The sequence below is a fragment of the Protopterus annectens genome, chromosome 3.part0 (assembly GCF_019279795.1).
Source record: "Protopterus annectens isolate FY-2018-M chromosome 3.part0, PAN1.0, whole genome shotgun sequence".
Classification (NCBI taxonomy): Eukaryota; Metazoa; Chordata; order Ceratodontiformes; family Protopteridae; genus Protopterus; species Protopterus annectens.
This window is the reverse complement of record NC_056731.1, coordinates 1,203,618,165-1,203,630,846: the sequence shown is the minus strand read 5'-3', so window position 1 is coordinate 1,203,630,846 and position 12,682 is coordinate 1,203,618,165.

The following is a 12,682-nucleotide window of genomic DNA, read 5'->3' as shown; positions in this document are numbered from 1 at the left end:
GGCACCCATGTCTCTTAGGGACAGAGGTAGCTTATAAATGCCTGGCTACCAATGTCCTCTTTGGATTCAGGACATCCTTATTCTTTCCAGAAAACTTGGCCAGACTTAGAAAGGTCCAGCCCTCGGGGTCGTGAGCCTATAAAAATCTATGCATCTACAAATACACACATATAGACATGTGTATGTATATATACATATGTATATATATATATATATATATATATATATATATATATATATATATATATATATATATATATATATATACATAAATGTGTGTGTGTGTGTGTGTGTGTGTGTGTCTGTGTGTGTGTATGTGTGTGTGTTGTTTTGTTTGTGCATGTACATATGTGTGTGAGTTGGTGTGCCTATGCAAGTTTCACTTATTGCAGGTAAGATTGCAACTCTGTAACTGGTCTTTATAAGGCATATATGGCTGTTGCTTGAGGCAGCAGAGCATATTTGCCATGTGCTCTCAAGTTCAGCCAGCATTGTATTCTATTTATGGTGAACAATATGGACCATGAGATGGCAACTCCTATCTATCAAATATAAATGGATGTCAGAAAGTATGGATTTATGGATCTATTCATCACAATCTGTAACAAGATCAGTATCTGCTACACTATCTTACTGTCATTACTTCCACTTTCTTAGATCAAGTGAGTTTTTGGAAATGAAAATCTGACTAATTGTTTGCTTCCTGTGATAGCACAATAACTTACTATGACTGTGTCCCTCAGTTATGAAAACACTGTAGCATAATATTATATGACCACCAAGATACACACACACACACACACACACACACACACACACACACACACACACACACACACACACACACACACACACACACACACACACACACAAAAATACTTGACCTTTCTCCTGACCTTCGTTTACAGTACTTACTATATCATGAGCTGATATTTTTAGGGAGTGAGTACATCCTTTGAGGTTGCCCCATCCCTGGTTTATGATTTTCATTTTACTTAATTGGTAAAGATTCTTCATAGTTTCATAGGTGTATACTAGGCTGACTGCTAGGTTGTTTCCTCCAACCAATCCTTTTTAAGAATTTATTTGTAGTGTTAGCTACAAATGTTAACAATGTTTTCATATACGCTTGAATATCATGAAAATGGTGTCTAATGTATCATCCCAAAGCTGATCAAAGCTGTCACTAGCACTTGTTACCTGCTTTATACAGTGTGACGATTCTCTTATTTAGGAAAAAGCTTACTTAACGTTGTACAAAACATACAGACAAAAGTATGATCAAACATACATAAGGTCGCATTACCTACACATCAAACCTGTGAAAAGACTGAAACAGGAAAACAAGTTTCTTTCCCTCTCCTTACACTAAACGATTCCTAGAATGCTAGCTTCCAATTTGTCTGAATAGTGGCCCCATGTTCCAGGAAGGGTTTTTTTTAAGGTACATTATAAGGGTAGTATAGTACTGGTGTGAGGACAGGGTTAATGTTAAGGCAAAGGCACAATTATTGGAATTGGGAATTTATTAAAGAAGAAAGAAATTGTAGTACTTCAGAAGCTAATTCCATCACACAAGTTATCTTTTAGGAAATATTATACGTCAGGCAGTATATTTACATCCTGTTAGAAAGGCTGTGATGTCACTAGATAAGATTTATTAATTATGATTATCAAAGAAAAATAGTTTTTAGATATATATATATATATATATATATATATATATATATATATATATATATATATATATATATATATATATATATATACATATATTTATATATATTTAATAAAACATTTGTTCAAAAGATTTATTGCATGTTTTGGATGACTATTTGTCACTTATATCTTAGGATACAGAACTAAAACATTTCTGCTAATAAATACCATGTTAACTTTTAGCAGTCACATGAGTATGCAAAATCTTGTGGTATATAGGCGTTTTAAACAGCTGGATATGAACTTTAACTAATAAGGTTAGGAATAAGGCTGGAGGATACAGTGTGTGCATGCTGATGGAAACAAAACTTGAGATCTGACTACATATTCATTTAGTTAAATTATGCAATTTTAACTTTTGTAATAGTAATAATATAGTTCGTATAATAGCATATCCCTGTAACAAAGCATACTTTGGGGAAATAAAAGGTGTATTGCAGCTAGGCTTAAGAAGCATTGCAGAAATCTCAGAAAGTGAAATTTTAGTTCAAGATTATCTGAACATTTTTATGATATGTATTACTGTGAACATAAAGGGTTAAACACAGAAGTGTTTTAAAAATATCCACATGAGGAGAAGCTAGGGATGTTAAACACATTTTAAGATAAAAGAAAATGTATTACATTTTGCAGCATAATACAATGCCACCAATGGGCCTTAACCAATAATTATCTTTTAATGCAGTTGTAAATTAATTTGTTATTGATTATAATTGTATTATTTCACTAGATTTATTTTTATAGATTTTTTGTACTAATTTAATTATGACATAAGTGTTTGTGGGTGGGGTTTATATGGATATAAAATCTTTTTTCATGTTAATGTTTAACTGCCATTGAAGGCTTATCAAAGTGAAGGCAGTAGAGGTGATACCAGTAATAAATGTGTGGATGTGAACTAGCTGTTGTTTTTATTTCTGAAGGTGAAGCTGAAGTTTTGTTATGATAGCAGCACATTCATTCCCTTTTATAAATACACTTTCCACCCATCAGTTACCAAACAGATAAGGCATACTGTTTCATTACTTCTCATTACACTCTAAATAAAAGACTTTACCCACATATAACTTGTACAAATATGGAAATGTGGCCAGTCCCACATTGACCTGCGTGAGTGTGATGATACATTAATAATTTTATTTTGCATTGTCTATGTCCTGGGCAGCAGTTGTCAGCAGGCATTAGCTCTTTGTCAGTTTTGGCCTTGGGTGTGATATTGTGTCTGCATGTTACTCCCCTGCCTGCATTCTGTCCATCTGCTGCTGCTACCATGACTAATATGGAAAATGTTAACCACACACACACACTCTCTCCCATACAACAAATCCCTTGATACAGAGATCTGGACTGAATTGCAGTACTTCCCTGATGTGTTTGGGATCAGATTTATTCCTCCACAATATTCCATGTAATGCATGAGATTTGTTGCAGACTATTTCCTGAAGACCCTGGGGGTTCTATATGGAAAGTTATCAACCAGGGTTCAAGGACATATCTGACATCATCAGCAACACACAAAAGGCATTTGAATAACTTTATTCTGCATTGCTTGCGTTATGCTCCCCACTTGCATGGTATTTATGTGTGTATACTTGTCAAATGTGTGAAAAGTAAAATGCCAAAGTGGTGCATGGATACATTATAAATAGTGCCCTGAACATGAGAGATCATATGACAAATTAGGAAGTATAATATTTTCCTGTTGATTTATTGCAAAGCCATTGGTTGAGGTAGAGTCCTGAAAGCAGCATGTGTATAATCTATGATTCCCATGAAATTAAGAAAGAGGTCATGTTGTAAAAATGTTTGTGCGTGGCAGTGGTAGTTTTCTCTTCTTCTGACTTGTGGAGGCAGATATTTTTCTCCTTGTGTTGCTACATTATGTTGAGGAGAGTTGTGAAACTGATGCCTATGATATCCCTAATCCGATCCCTATAGGATATTAAATGTTTCTTTCAGCTAAGAAGGTTATGGGTACCCATAGTGAAGAAAAGGCAAACTGGTTCCAGCACAGCACTCTTTAATAGCAACACAACAAGGTAAGCACTTTCATGGATTACATCCACTTCCTCAGGTAACCATACCTTGGTATTCACAGGAAAAAGCATACCATGCATTCCCTTGGTTCTGTATAGTGACACAGCTTGACTAAATTCCTTACAATCTCCTACTCAAAGCTATTACTAAGGTGGGGGAAAGGGATGCCTTCCCATTATGGTGTGTGATCAGCTGGTACCAATGGTGCGGGACTGCTGTACTAGCATTCAAAGCAGCTTGCTGCCACAGCTGATGTGTTGAAGTTTCAGTGCATGTGAAAAAAAGCTTTTTTTTTTTGTCCTCATCTTTGAGAGAACTACAGATAAGCCCACTAGTCAGTGAACAGGATATGTGGAAAGCACTGCTGTACCTCCACAATTAGCAAAGACTGATTTTCATGATGATCAACATTGTGGACATATAGTCTAAGAGTGGCAGCCAACATAAGCTGCTGTGCTGCTGCTACAGTCCCTCTTAGCACTGATCTCTTCATGTGTGTGTGTGTGTGTGTGTGTGTGTGTGTGTGTGTGTGTGTGTGTGTGTGTGTGTTCAAAATGCATATGTGCCCACAGAGCACTATACTCATTTACACATTTCTGAGTTGGTCTGCCATTTGGATGTCATCATTTTCATATTTAATGTGGCTGATTTACTTGGTGTTCTTCATTTCCATGTGATTTGATCGGATCTATATTGAATCAGCGAATGCTTAAAAAAGTGAACGCTGATTCATCTACCCTATTTGAGCGAACACTGACAATCCTGAACACCTGGAACAGCGATTTTTTTTTTCCCAGGGAAAAAAATCACTGGGCCGGTTTTGAGAGTTTGCATTTTCCTCCACTGTGGTGCGATCTCTGAGTTGGTATATTTAAGTAGGGGGGATGTGGGGGGGGGGGCAAAGCCCCCCACATTAAATATTGTTTTAATTTTTTATCTTTTTCTTTTTTGTGGAACAGCAATTTTTTCCCTGGGAAAAAAAAAAACGCTGTTCCGAGTGTTCGGGATTCTGAGCGTTCGGTTAAGTAGGGTCGATGAATCAGTGTTCACTTTTCTAAGCGTTCGCTGATTCAATATAGACCCCATTAGGTCATCATTCTCAATCACTGTATATGATGGTATTTTGAGCCCTGCATGACATTGCTGTATGGAATCACATACATCCTGCATCTGAATGTTACACACATGAATGTGGCATGTGCACTATGAAGTGTGCTACATGTCTGTAAATCACAGCCAAGATCTGCTTTAGAGACAAAAATAATTTCCAGTTATTTGTGTCATGTCAGTGCAGTTCCTTTACATGTCAAACATTTCAGTACAGAAGAAAGTCTTTTTAAGGTATATCAGTCATTTGTTATATGGCCATGGTACCTTCATAATGCTCTAAAGGTGAAGATGATAAACACAGGAGTGTTTATTCTAATTTGCTTGTTTTAATAACAAAAATAGCCACACTTATAGGTTATATATTCAGGTCTATCTCTTGCCATCTATATAAGACATTATTTTGCTCTGCGGGTTTGGATTTAGATAGGAACACTAAGGGTAACGTGCTGTCATCTATGTAGGACATCATTTTATTTGCGATGTTTGGGACTGGATGGAAACACTGAGGATAACATCTTATTACAGCTTTGACTGAATATAGGAATTAATTCCAAAACAGTAGTTATAGAATCAATTTTGCTTTTGTATCCCTATAGTACAGTAACGTTACTGTTTTCAAAAGGCATCCTAGATGCTTGTAATTTTAATTATCTGACCAGCATTTGTCATGTGACAATCCACAAAGCCATTAGCCTTAGCTATGTCTATGGTGCAATTATTCTTCTGGGATGAATAGCTAGATTAATGTAGATGTGCTTAAACTTGAATTTATTTCAGAAATAGTACATTTTATGAATGAATGGACTTGGGGATGTCAAAGTCAGAGACATTTTTCTGCCTAAATGTAATATAATTGGAAATGCTGAGGTAGACAGTACTAACTGTACTATGTGAGCTCTGCAGTATTTATAACATAACTATAGGGATGATTACTGGTCAACTAAAAATCAGAACCATTGTCTTCTCAAACATCTTCTGGCGACTGTAATGTGTGAAGTACTGAACTGGTGTTTCTGTCAATGTTTGCTTGCCACACTAAACAGCTATTCAGCATACTTTCTGACATGCTATTCAAATTAGAGAGTCATTTCCTTCCCTAGAAATTTTAGTTTTATGGATGTGGGCACCTTCTGCAGAGATCTCTGAGACATGAAAAATAAAATGTGTGACTGTCTCTACTTCTTCTTCATCCATGTGTAAAGAATTGTTAGGCCAGATGATCTTCACAATCTTATTCTTTTTTCTATATTAAGCTACACACCATCTTTTGAGTTTTATTTTATCAAAAAGTTCTGTAATGGTACAGAAATCCTGTTATGAGCCAAGCAACCTGAGGTCAATTGTTAATGCATGGGACTTATACAGTCGTCATGAATAATGGGGTGCTTGTCCTAGGGAAAGGTCTATGCAGATCTGGGTGCATTATTAACTGAAGCCCTAATAGAGGCCACAGCTCAGTGATCATTGAGATGGGTGTACGGGATGGCTGAGGAGGTGTGGTTGCCTTAGGGTCCAGGTCAGTCATTTCCTCAATGGCAATGCCTCTTTATCTATTTGGCCTACATCAGTCGTAAACAGCATGTTGAAAAAGAAGGTTAACTAAACTGTTGTGCAAGCAGGGTATGATGCTGCAGTCATCCACTACACTCCTTCTCTAGAATACTATATCTATTTCCATTCCCAAACTAATAAGCAGTCGCATCCAGGCAATCATACTGAATTAACATTACCTCCAACTACCCCTTACTCCCTTCCACCAGCACCAAAACCAGGGTAGGAAACCCTGAGGTTTGGGGTTCAGAGTGTTAAGTGTTCCTAAAAAGTTTTTTGGTGAACTTTTGCAAAAGCTGGACAGAATTTGTAACCCACCCACATGGTTCGGCCCACCATGACATCATGGGTGTTTTAATGAACTTATCCCTATGATGTAATGTGATGAATGTACATTGTGCTCACCTACAAAGAATGGAACAAAAAGCCCTGATGAAACTGATGCCACTCAGTCTTCTAAACAGTGCTCATCTGCCAATAAATGTATTTTTTGCTAGAACAGGAACTGAGTACTTGTCGTAATTTTCCTATCTAAGGACAAGCGAATTACCTCCCACCGGTACTTTGAGCAGATTCAGCACTGTGGCAAGAAGCACCCCAGGACCACAAGAAAAAAAAGAAATACCTTGGGGCAGAAATTTTCTTCCCTTGAAGCATCTCCTCCAATAACAGCAAGTGGATATTTGTTCTTAATATTTTATTCCCTCAGTGACTCCTTTTAGTACTGAGGTTCCATACTTGCTGCCAATTAGGCTAGGACTGGACTGATACCCTGTCACTTAGTCTACTGCCGAACCAAAGACAAGTCTGAGGACTCATAAACAATACATTCATGATAGCACTTAGGTCTATGCTATTTACAGTGTGTGCATGACAAGCAACAATGCTAATCAGGGTTTGGGGGTTGGCACAATGGTTAAGGTGTTTACTACACAAGACAAGGTACAGAGTTTGATTCTCACCTTTGAATGTGAAATTGTCTAGGCTTAAAATGGCTCATAAGGGCAGCTAACCGAGTACTTATCTGTGATCCTAATCGTATATACATGTGGCCAGCACAGCGGGCATGACAAGGAGTGTCTCATCATGCCAGCAGCACAGACCTACAACTTGATTGTTGTGAACTAACCTGTAGCCACTTTAAAATACAAGCAACTGAGGTAAAATCTGTTGTTTCATGAGGACCCCCAGTAGTGGATATGAATGCATGTGCAAAGCCATATGATGTTAATGTAACCAATGGCAACAAATATATAGACGGATAAATGTGCAATGGAATGGGAAGTACCACCGATGACCGTGGGTCGACTAGATGTTACACTATAGTAATAGAATCCACATAGATGAATATCATAACATGCTAATGAGTTGCAGAACAAAGCAATGGCTGGAAAAGCAGAGTAAAGAAAGGGCTATATCAATATGTTGGTTTTGAAGAATGTGAAATATACACAGGAGAGGTGGGATACAATAAAGTAATGTGATTAACATGCTGCTCTAGTCCTGACTACATCAGAGTGTCAGCAGTGGACCTGTACTAAACTGTGAATATTATTAAAAATGAATATATGTTGCCCTGAGGAGAGTACATGTAGCAGTTTATTGTACATGCCAGTATACGAATAGTTTACTGGCATGGTGAGCCACTGTAGCAGTCAGGGTGCAGGGGGTCATAAAACACATATATCTGTGAATTGTAGTTCATGAGCAGACAGATAGCAATAAAAAAGTCCTCAATGGAATATAATCCATGACATCCAGACTAGAGTGGACCATAAAAGTATATGAGTAAGGGAATCCACTGCAGCAGTTAGAGGGCAAGGGTCATAAAACACATATATCTGGGAAATGTAGTACACGTATAGATGGATGACAAAATTCCTCAAGAGAATCAAACCCATAACTTCCACACTTGAATGCTTTAAACTAGTGCATTAGCAAGGGGTGCCACTGCAGCACTCAGAGAAGGTGTTCATTAAGCACATGCATCTACTAATTGTAGTACATGTTCAGACCACATACAGAAATTTGTGAAGCAACACACAACCCCCAGGCAATTTAATCTACCAGCCAGTGTAGCTTTACACTAAGAATCATTGTACAATTACACTGAGCCATCAAAGGACTTTGAATAACGGCAGTAGCTCTACTTTATTTCAAAAGGGAATACACAGTGAAGCTTAATTCGTTTACATGACTAATTAGTGTGTGCTAATGATTTCCCTTCATGTTTGCCATAGGACATGGAGTGTCATTTCTCTGTGATTATTGCATTGCTGTTTAGCAACTGTCATGCAATATATGGCCACAAAAAGATAACATTACATTATATGCTATTTCACTGAATAAGTGTTGTATGGATATCTGTTTTTTGATTGTAGCATAGTTTGGAAACAGGAGTATATGACAGACTGAGATGAAAAGATGAATCAAGCAAAGGGTATAACACAAGGTGAGCTAATATGGAATGACCAGGCTGGAGATAAGATAGGAGCTCATAAATCCCAGCTTCATAACTCAAAAATGGCAGAGGAATACAAAAATATATTATGTTAGAAAGTGCCAGCCTTCCCCAATTAATGTGCACATTCATGACAGGATTGTTTACTGTCAGGAAACTTGGACATAGAAAAGCATGAAAAGAGAAACACACGTGCAAGGAATTGTACTCCTGTCTATGAAAATGATATGCTCCAGACTAGTACGTTATTTATTTATTGACATTTAAGCAGGTTAGTCCAACTGAGCCAGGGGCAAATTTTCAGTGGAGACACGAGGAGAAAAGCTCCAGAAATAATACAAGTAATTATATTTACAAAATATTAAAGTAGGGTGCAGCGGTAGTGTTGTTGCCTCACAGCAAGAGGTTCTCCCATTCGATTCTTGGCTTGGGTTGGGAGTGCTTTCTGTGTGGAGTCTGCATGTCCTCCCCGCAGTCGAGTGGGCATTCGAAAGACATGCATTGAATGGGCATGCCTTCATTAGCGGACCGGAGTTCCGCTGTGGTGACCCCTAACTGGGAAAAGCCGAAAGACAAACAACAACAACAACATTAAAGTAGGGTCACAGAAATATAGTACGACTCAAAAATTTGTGCACAGCAGTACAATGCATAGGTAAAATAACAGTTAACAAGTACAATTTCCAAAACTTGAGAACAGTATATAGCATAGGCCAAATAACAAAAGGTTTAGAGACTATTACACTAAGGAGCACAGTATGAATACAGTTTGTAGAGCAAGTACAAGGAGGACAAAGAGCTGACAGGGAAACGCAGATACAATGAGAAGAGAGGAGGCTACTTCAAGTGGGGGTCTGACAAGGGCATGACCAAGTCTTCAGGAGAAAAAGTTTTAAGTTCTTCCTTAAACAGGGATTTATGCTTAATGCTTCTTATGTTGAGAGGGAGTGAGTTCCAAACATGGGCTACAGAGTATTTCTAAAGGGCCTTACCAATGTCTTTGGTGGGTTTGTATAACTGAAGGAGGTGTTTACTGGCAGTACAGAGGTGACAAGAGGGGTTATAGAAGGAGACTAAATTGGAGAGAGAAAGACAGGATGAGGGTTCATATAGGATAGAGTGTGCAATATTTAGCTGTTTGGATAATTCTGGCCATTGACTTAAAGGCAAGACAGTGGTGAGATTTGTAAGGAAGGTTGGCAGCAAATCTGGCAATTTTGTTATAAGTTTGACCTAGTTTAGTGATAAGAGGTGTTTGAAAATGAGTAAGGACAGGGGCAGTGGTAAGGCAGGGTAGGAGGACAGCCTAAGAAAGGGAGGTTTGAAGGAGGGTGACAGACACTTTTGATTATGAAAGAGAAATCCAAGTTTCTGATGGGTCTTTTTTATACTTTGTTGAATATGAATATCAAATTTGAATTCATTGTCAATAATAACTCCAAGCAGTTTATTATGGGGTTTAGGTTTAATAATGGCGTTGTTGAGAGAGGATATAGAGAAAAAGACTTTGTGCTGGGCATGTGTTTTAGGGAGGAAGATGAGTTTTTTTTTTTGGACTTAATATGAGTTAATTATCAGAGAGCCAGGTTTTGACAGAGGAAAAGGTTTGTTGAGTGACAGCTAGTAGATCAGGGATGTTGTGGGCAGAGGTAATGAGGGTGGAGTCGTCAGCATATTGTAGAAGTGTAGAGAGGTTACTGGCATAGTGAAGTTTATTAGTGAATATACTAATCAGGAGGGGACCCAGAATTGATCTTTGGGGAACTCCAGTATTAACAGGGAGGAATGGAGAGAGGACAGTTTGCCAGCGGACAAATTTTTGCCTGCTGGAGACATAGCTGAAGAACAAGTTGATGGAGCAGGTAGTAAGATGTAGGTCTGAGAGTTTAGTTAGAAGTTTAGAATGAGAGACAGTACCAAAGGCCTTTGAAAAATTGAGGAAAAGACTGGAGATGAGGAGGTTATTGTCACAGGCTTCAGCTATTATTTGGATAAATGACAGGAATGCAGTAGAAGTGATGTGGTGGGGTCCTAAAGCTGTGTTGGGTAGGAGTGAGGAGACTGTGTTATCGAGAAGGTGTTTGAGTAGCTGAACATGGATGCACTTTTCCAAGATTTTGGATAGGGGTACAGGATGGCAATTGGTCTAAAGTTAGAGGGATCTGTAGAGTTGCAGCCTTTGTGAACAGGGATATTACATAAGGATTTCCAAATGTCAGGGACCAGGGCTTCTGAGATGGAACAGTTAATAAGACTAGAGACAAGGTAGGAGATGGATTGTGCAGCTATTTTTAGGAAATGAGGGGGTAGTTGGTCCGCTGAGGGAGAGCAGGGTTTAAGTTTGTTAAGGAAAGATTTAATTGCAGTAATTAGGACTGGTTGGAAAGAAAAAGCATTGGGGAGAGTTTTGTTATGGAGTATTGGAGGTGTTGAGTGAGACATATTGTTTTGTGTATGAAGTATGAGGTTTTGAATAGTTTCTGTGAAATAGTTGTCAAGGAGGAAGGCAGTTTCAGAAGCAGTGTTGTTAGGAAAGGGGTTGGAAGTAGTAGAGTTACCTGGGTGGAGTAAGTTGTTGATGGTGGTTTAGAATTTTTAAGGATTTTTGTGTGGGCTACTTTGATTAGAGGAGAAAAAAACTCTTTTGACTTTGTTGACAAGTTTTTCTAGCCAGGTTTCTGAGCTCTCTGCATGTCTGCAGTAAGAGTGGTTACTTGTTTTTAACCAAGGATTTCCAGGAAGACTCTCTTTTGTGCATGATTGAGTGAGTTTGTTTTGTTAGCCGGGGGGGGGGGGCGTAGTTAGATTTGATTCTGATTTTTATGGATGGAGCAACATAATCAAGTGTGTCAAGGAAAATCTTATTGAAGGGATTTACTGCTTCACTGAGAGGGAGGTGATAAGAGGAAGGACTAATTAATGCCAGATAGTTTAGAGGTAAAAGTGTCTGGGTCGAAGTGGACAAGATTTCAGCATACCCTGTAAGTAGGGTCTTTAGGTGAGTGCTGGGTGAATCTGTGTATGAAGGTTGGAGAGTCGTCACTCAAATGAGTTGGGAAGTATACTGGGATTATGATAGAGGTAAGGAACTGAAGTAAGAATCCAGTCAAGGATGGGTCCGGATGAGGAGTTTTTGTTTATTCTAGTAGTGGTGGAGACGTGTTGATGAAAACCATGAAGGATAAGACTATGGGTGGGGGATGAGGAGGGCAGTTTAGTCCAGTCTATATTAGTGTCTCCATGTATGATAGTTGCATAAGGGATATGGTGAGTAATCCAGGACAGGAAGTTGTCTAGGATGGGAATATTATCTCCAGGGGGAATGTATATAGAGACTATGGCAAATTTATTGTGTGGGTTGAGCTGACAATGTACGATGAGTATTTGAGCAGGTGAGAAGCAGAGAACAGAGATGGAGAGAGGAGACAGGTTAAGTAGCTCAGTGTAAAGGATAGCAACCCCTCCTCCCCATTTATTGGTTCTGTCTGAGTGAAAGATGTTATAACCTAGAGGGAGGATTTCTGTGTTAAGGATGTGAGGTTTCAGCCAAGTTTCTGATAGGAGATGTGTTAGATATCCAGGAGTGCAAGTCTGTTACTTTATTTACAATACTTTGAATATTTAGAGAGAAGATTTTTAGAGATTTGGAAGGGGAATTACTGGTAGGAAGGGGTAAGTGAGCAGGAGGGTTATGAGTAGTGATATTGCACAAGGAAAATGTGGGAGGCCCTGGGTTAGGGTGGATGTCTCCATCTGAAAGAAGAGTGTTGAAGAAATTGAGAAGAGAAGAGAGTAAGTTCAGGG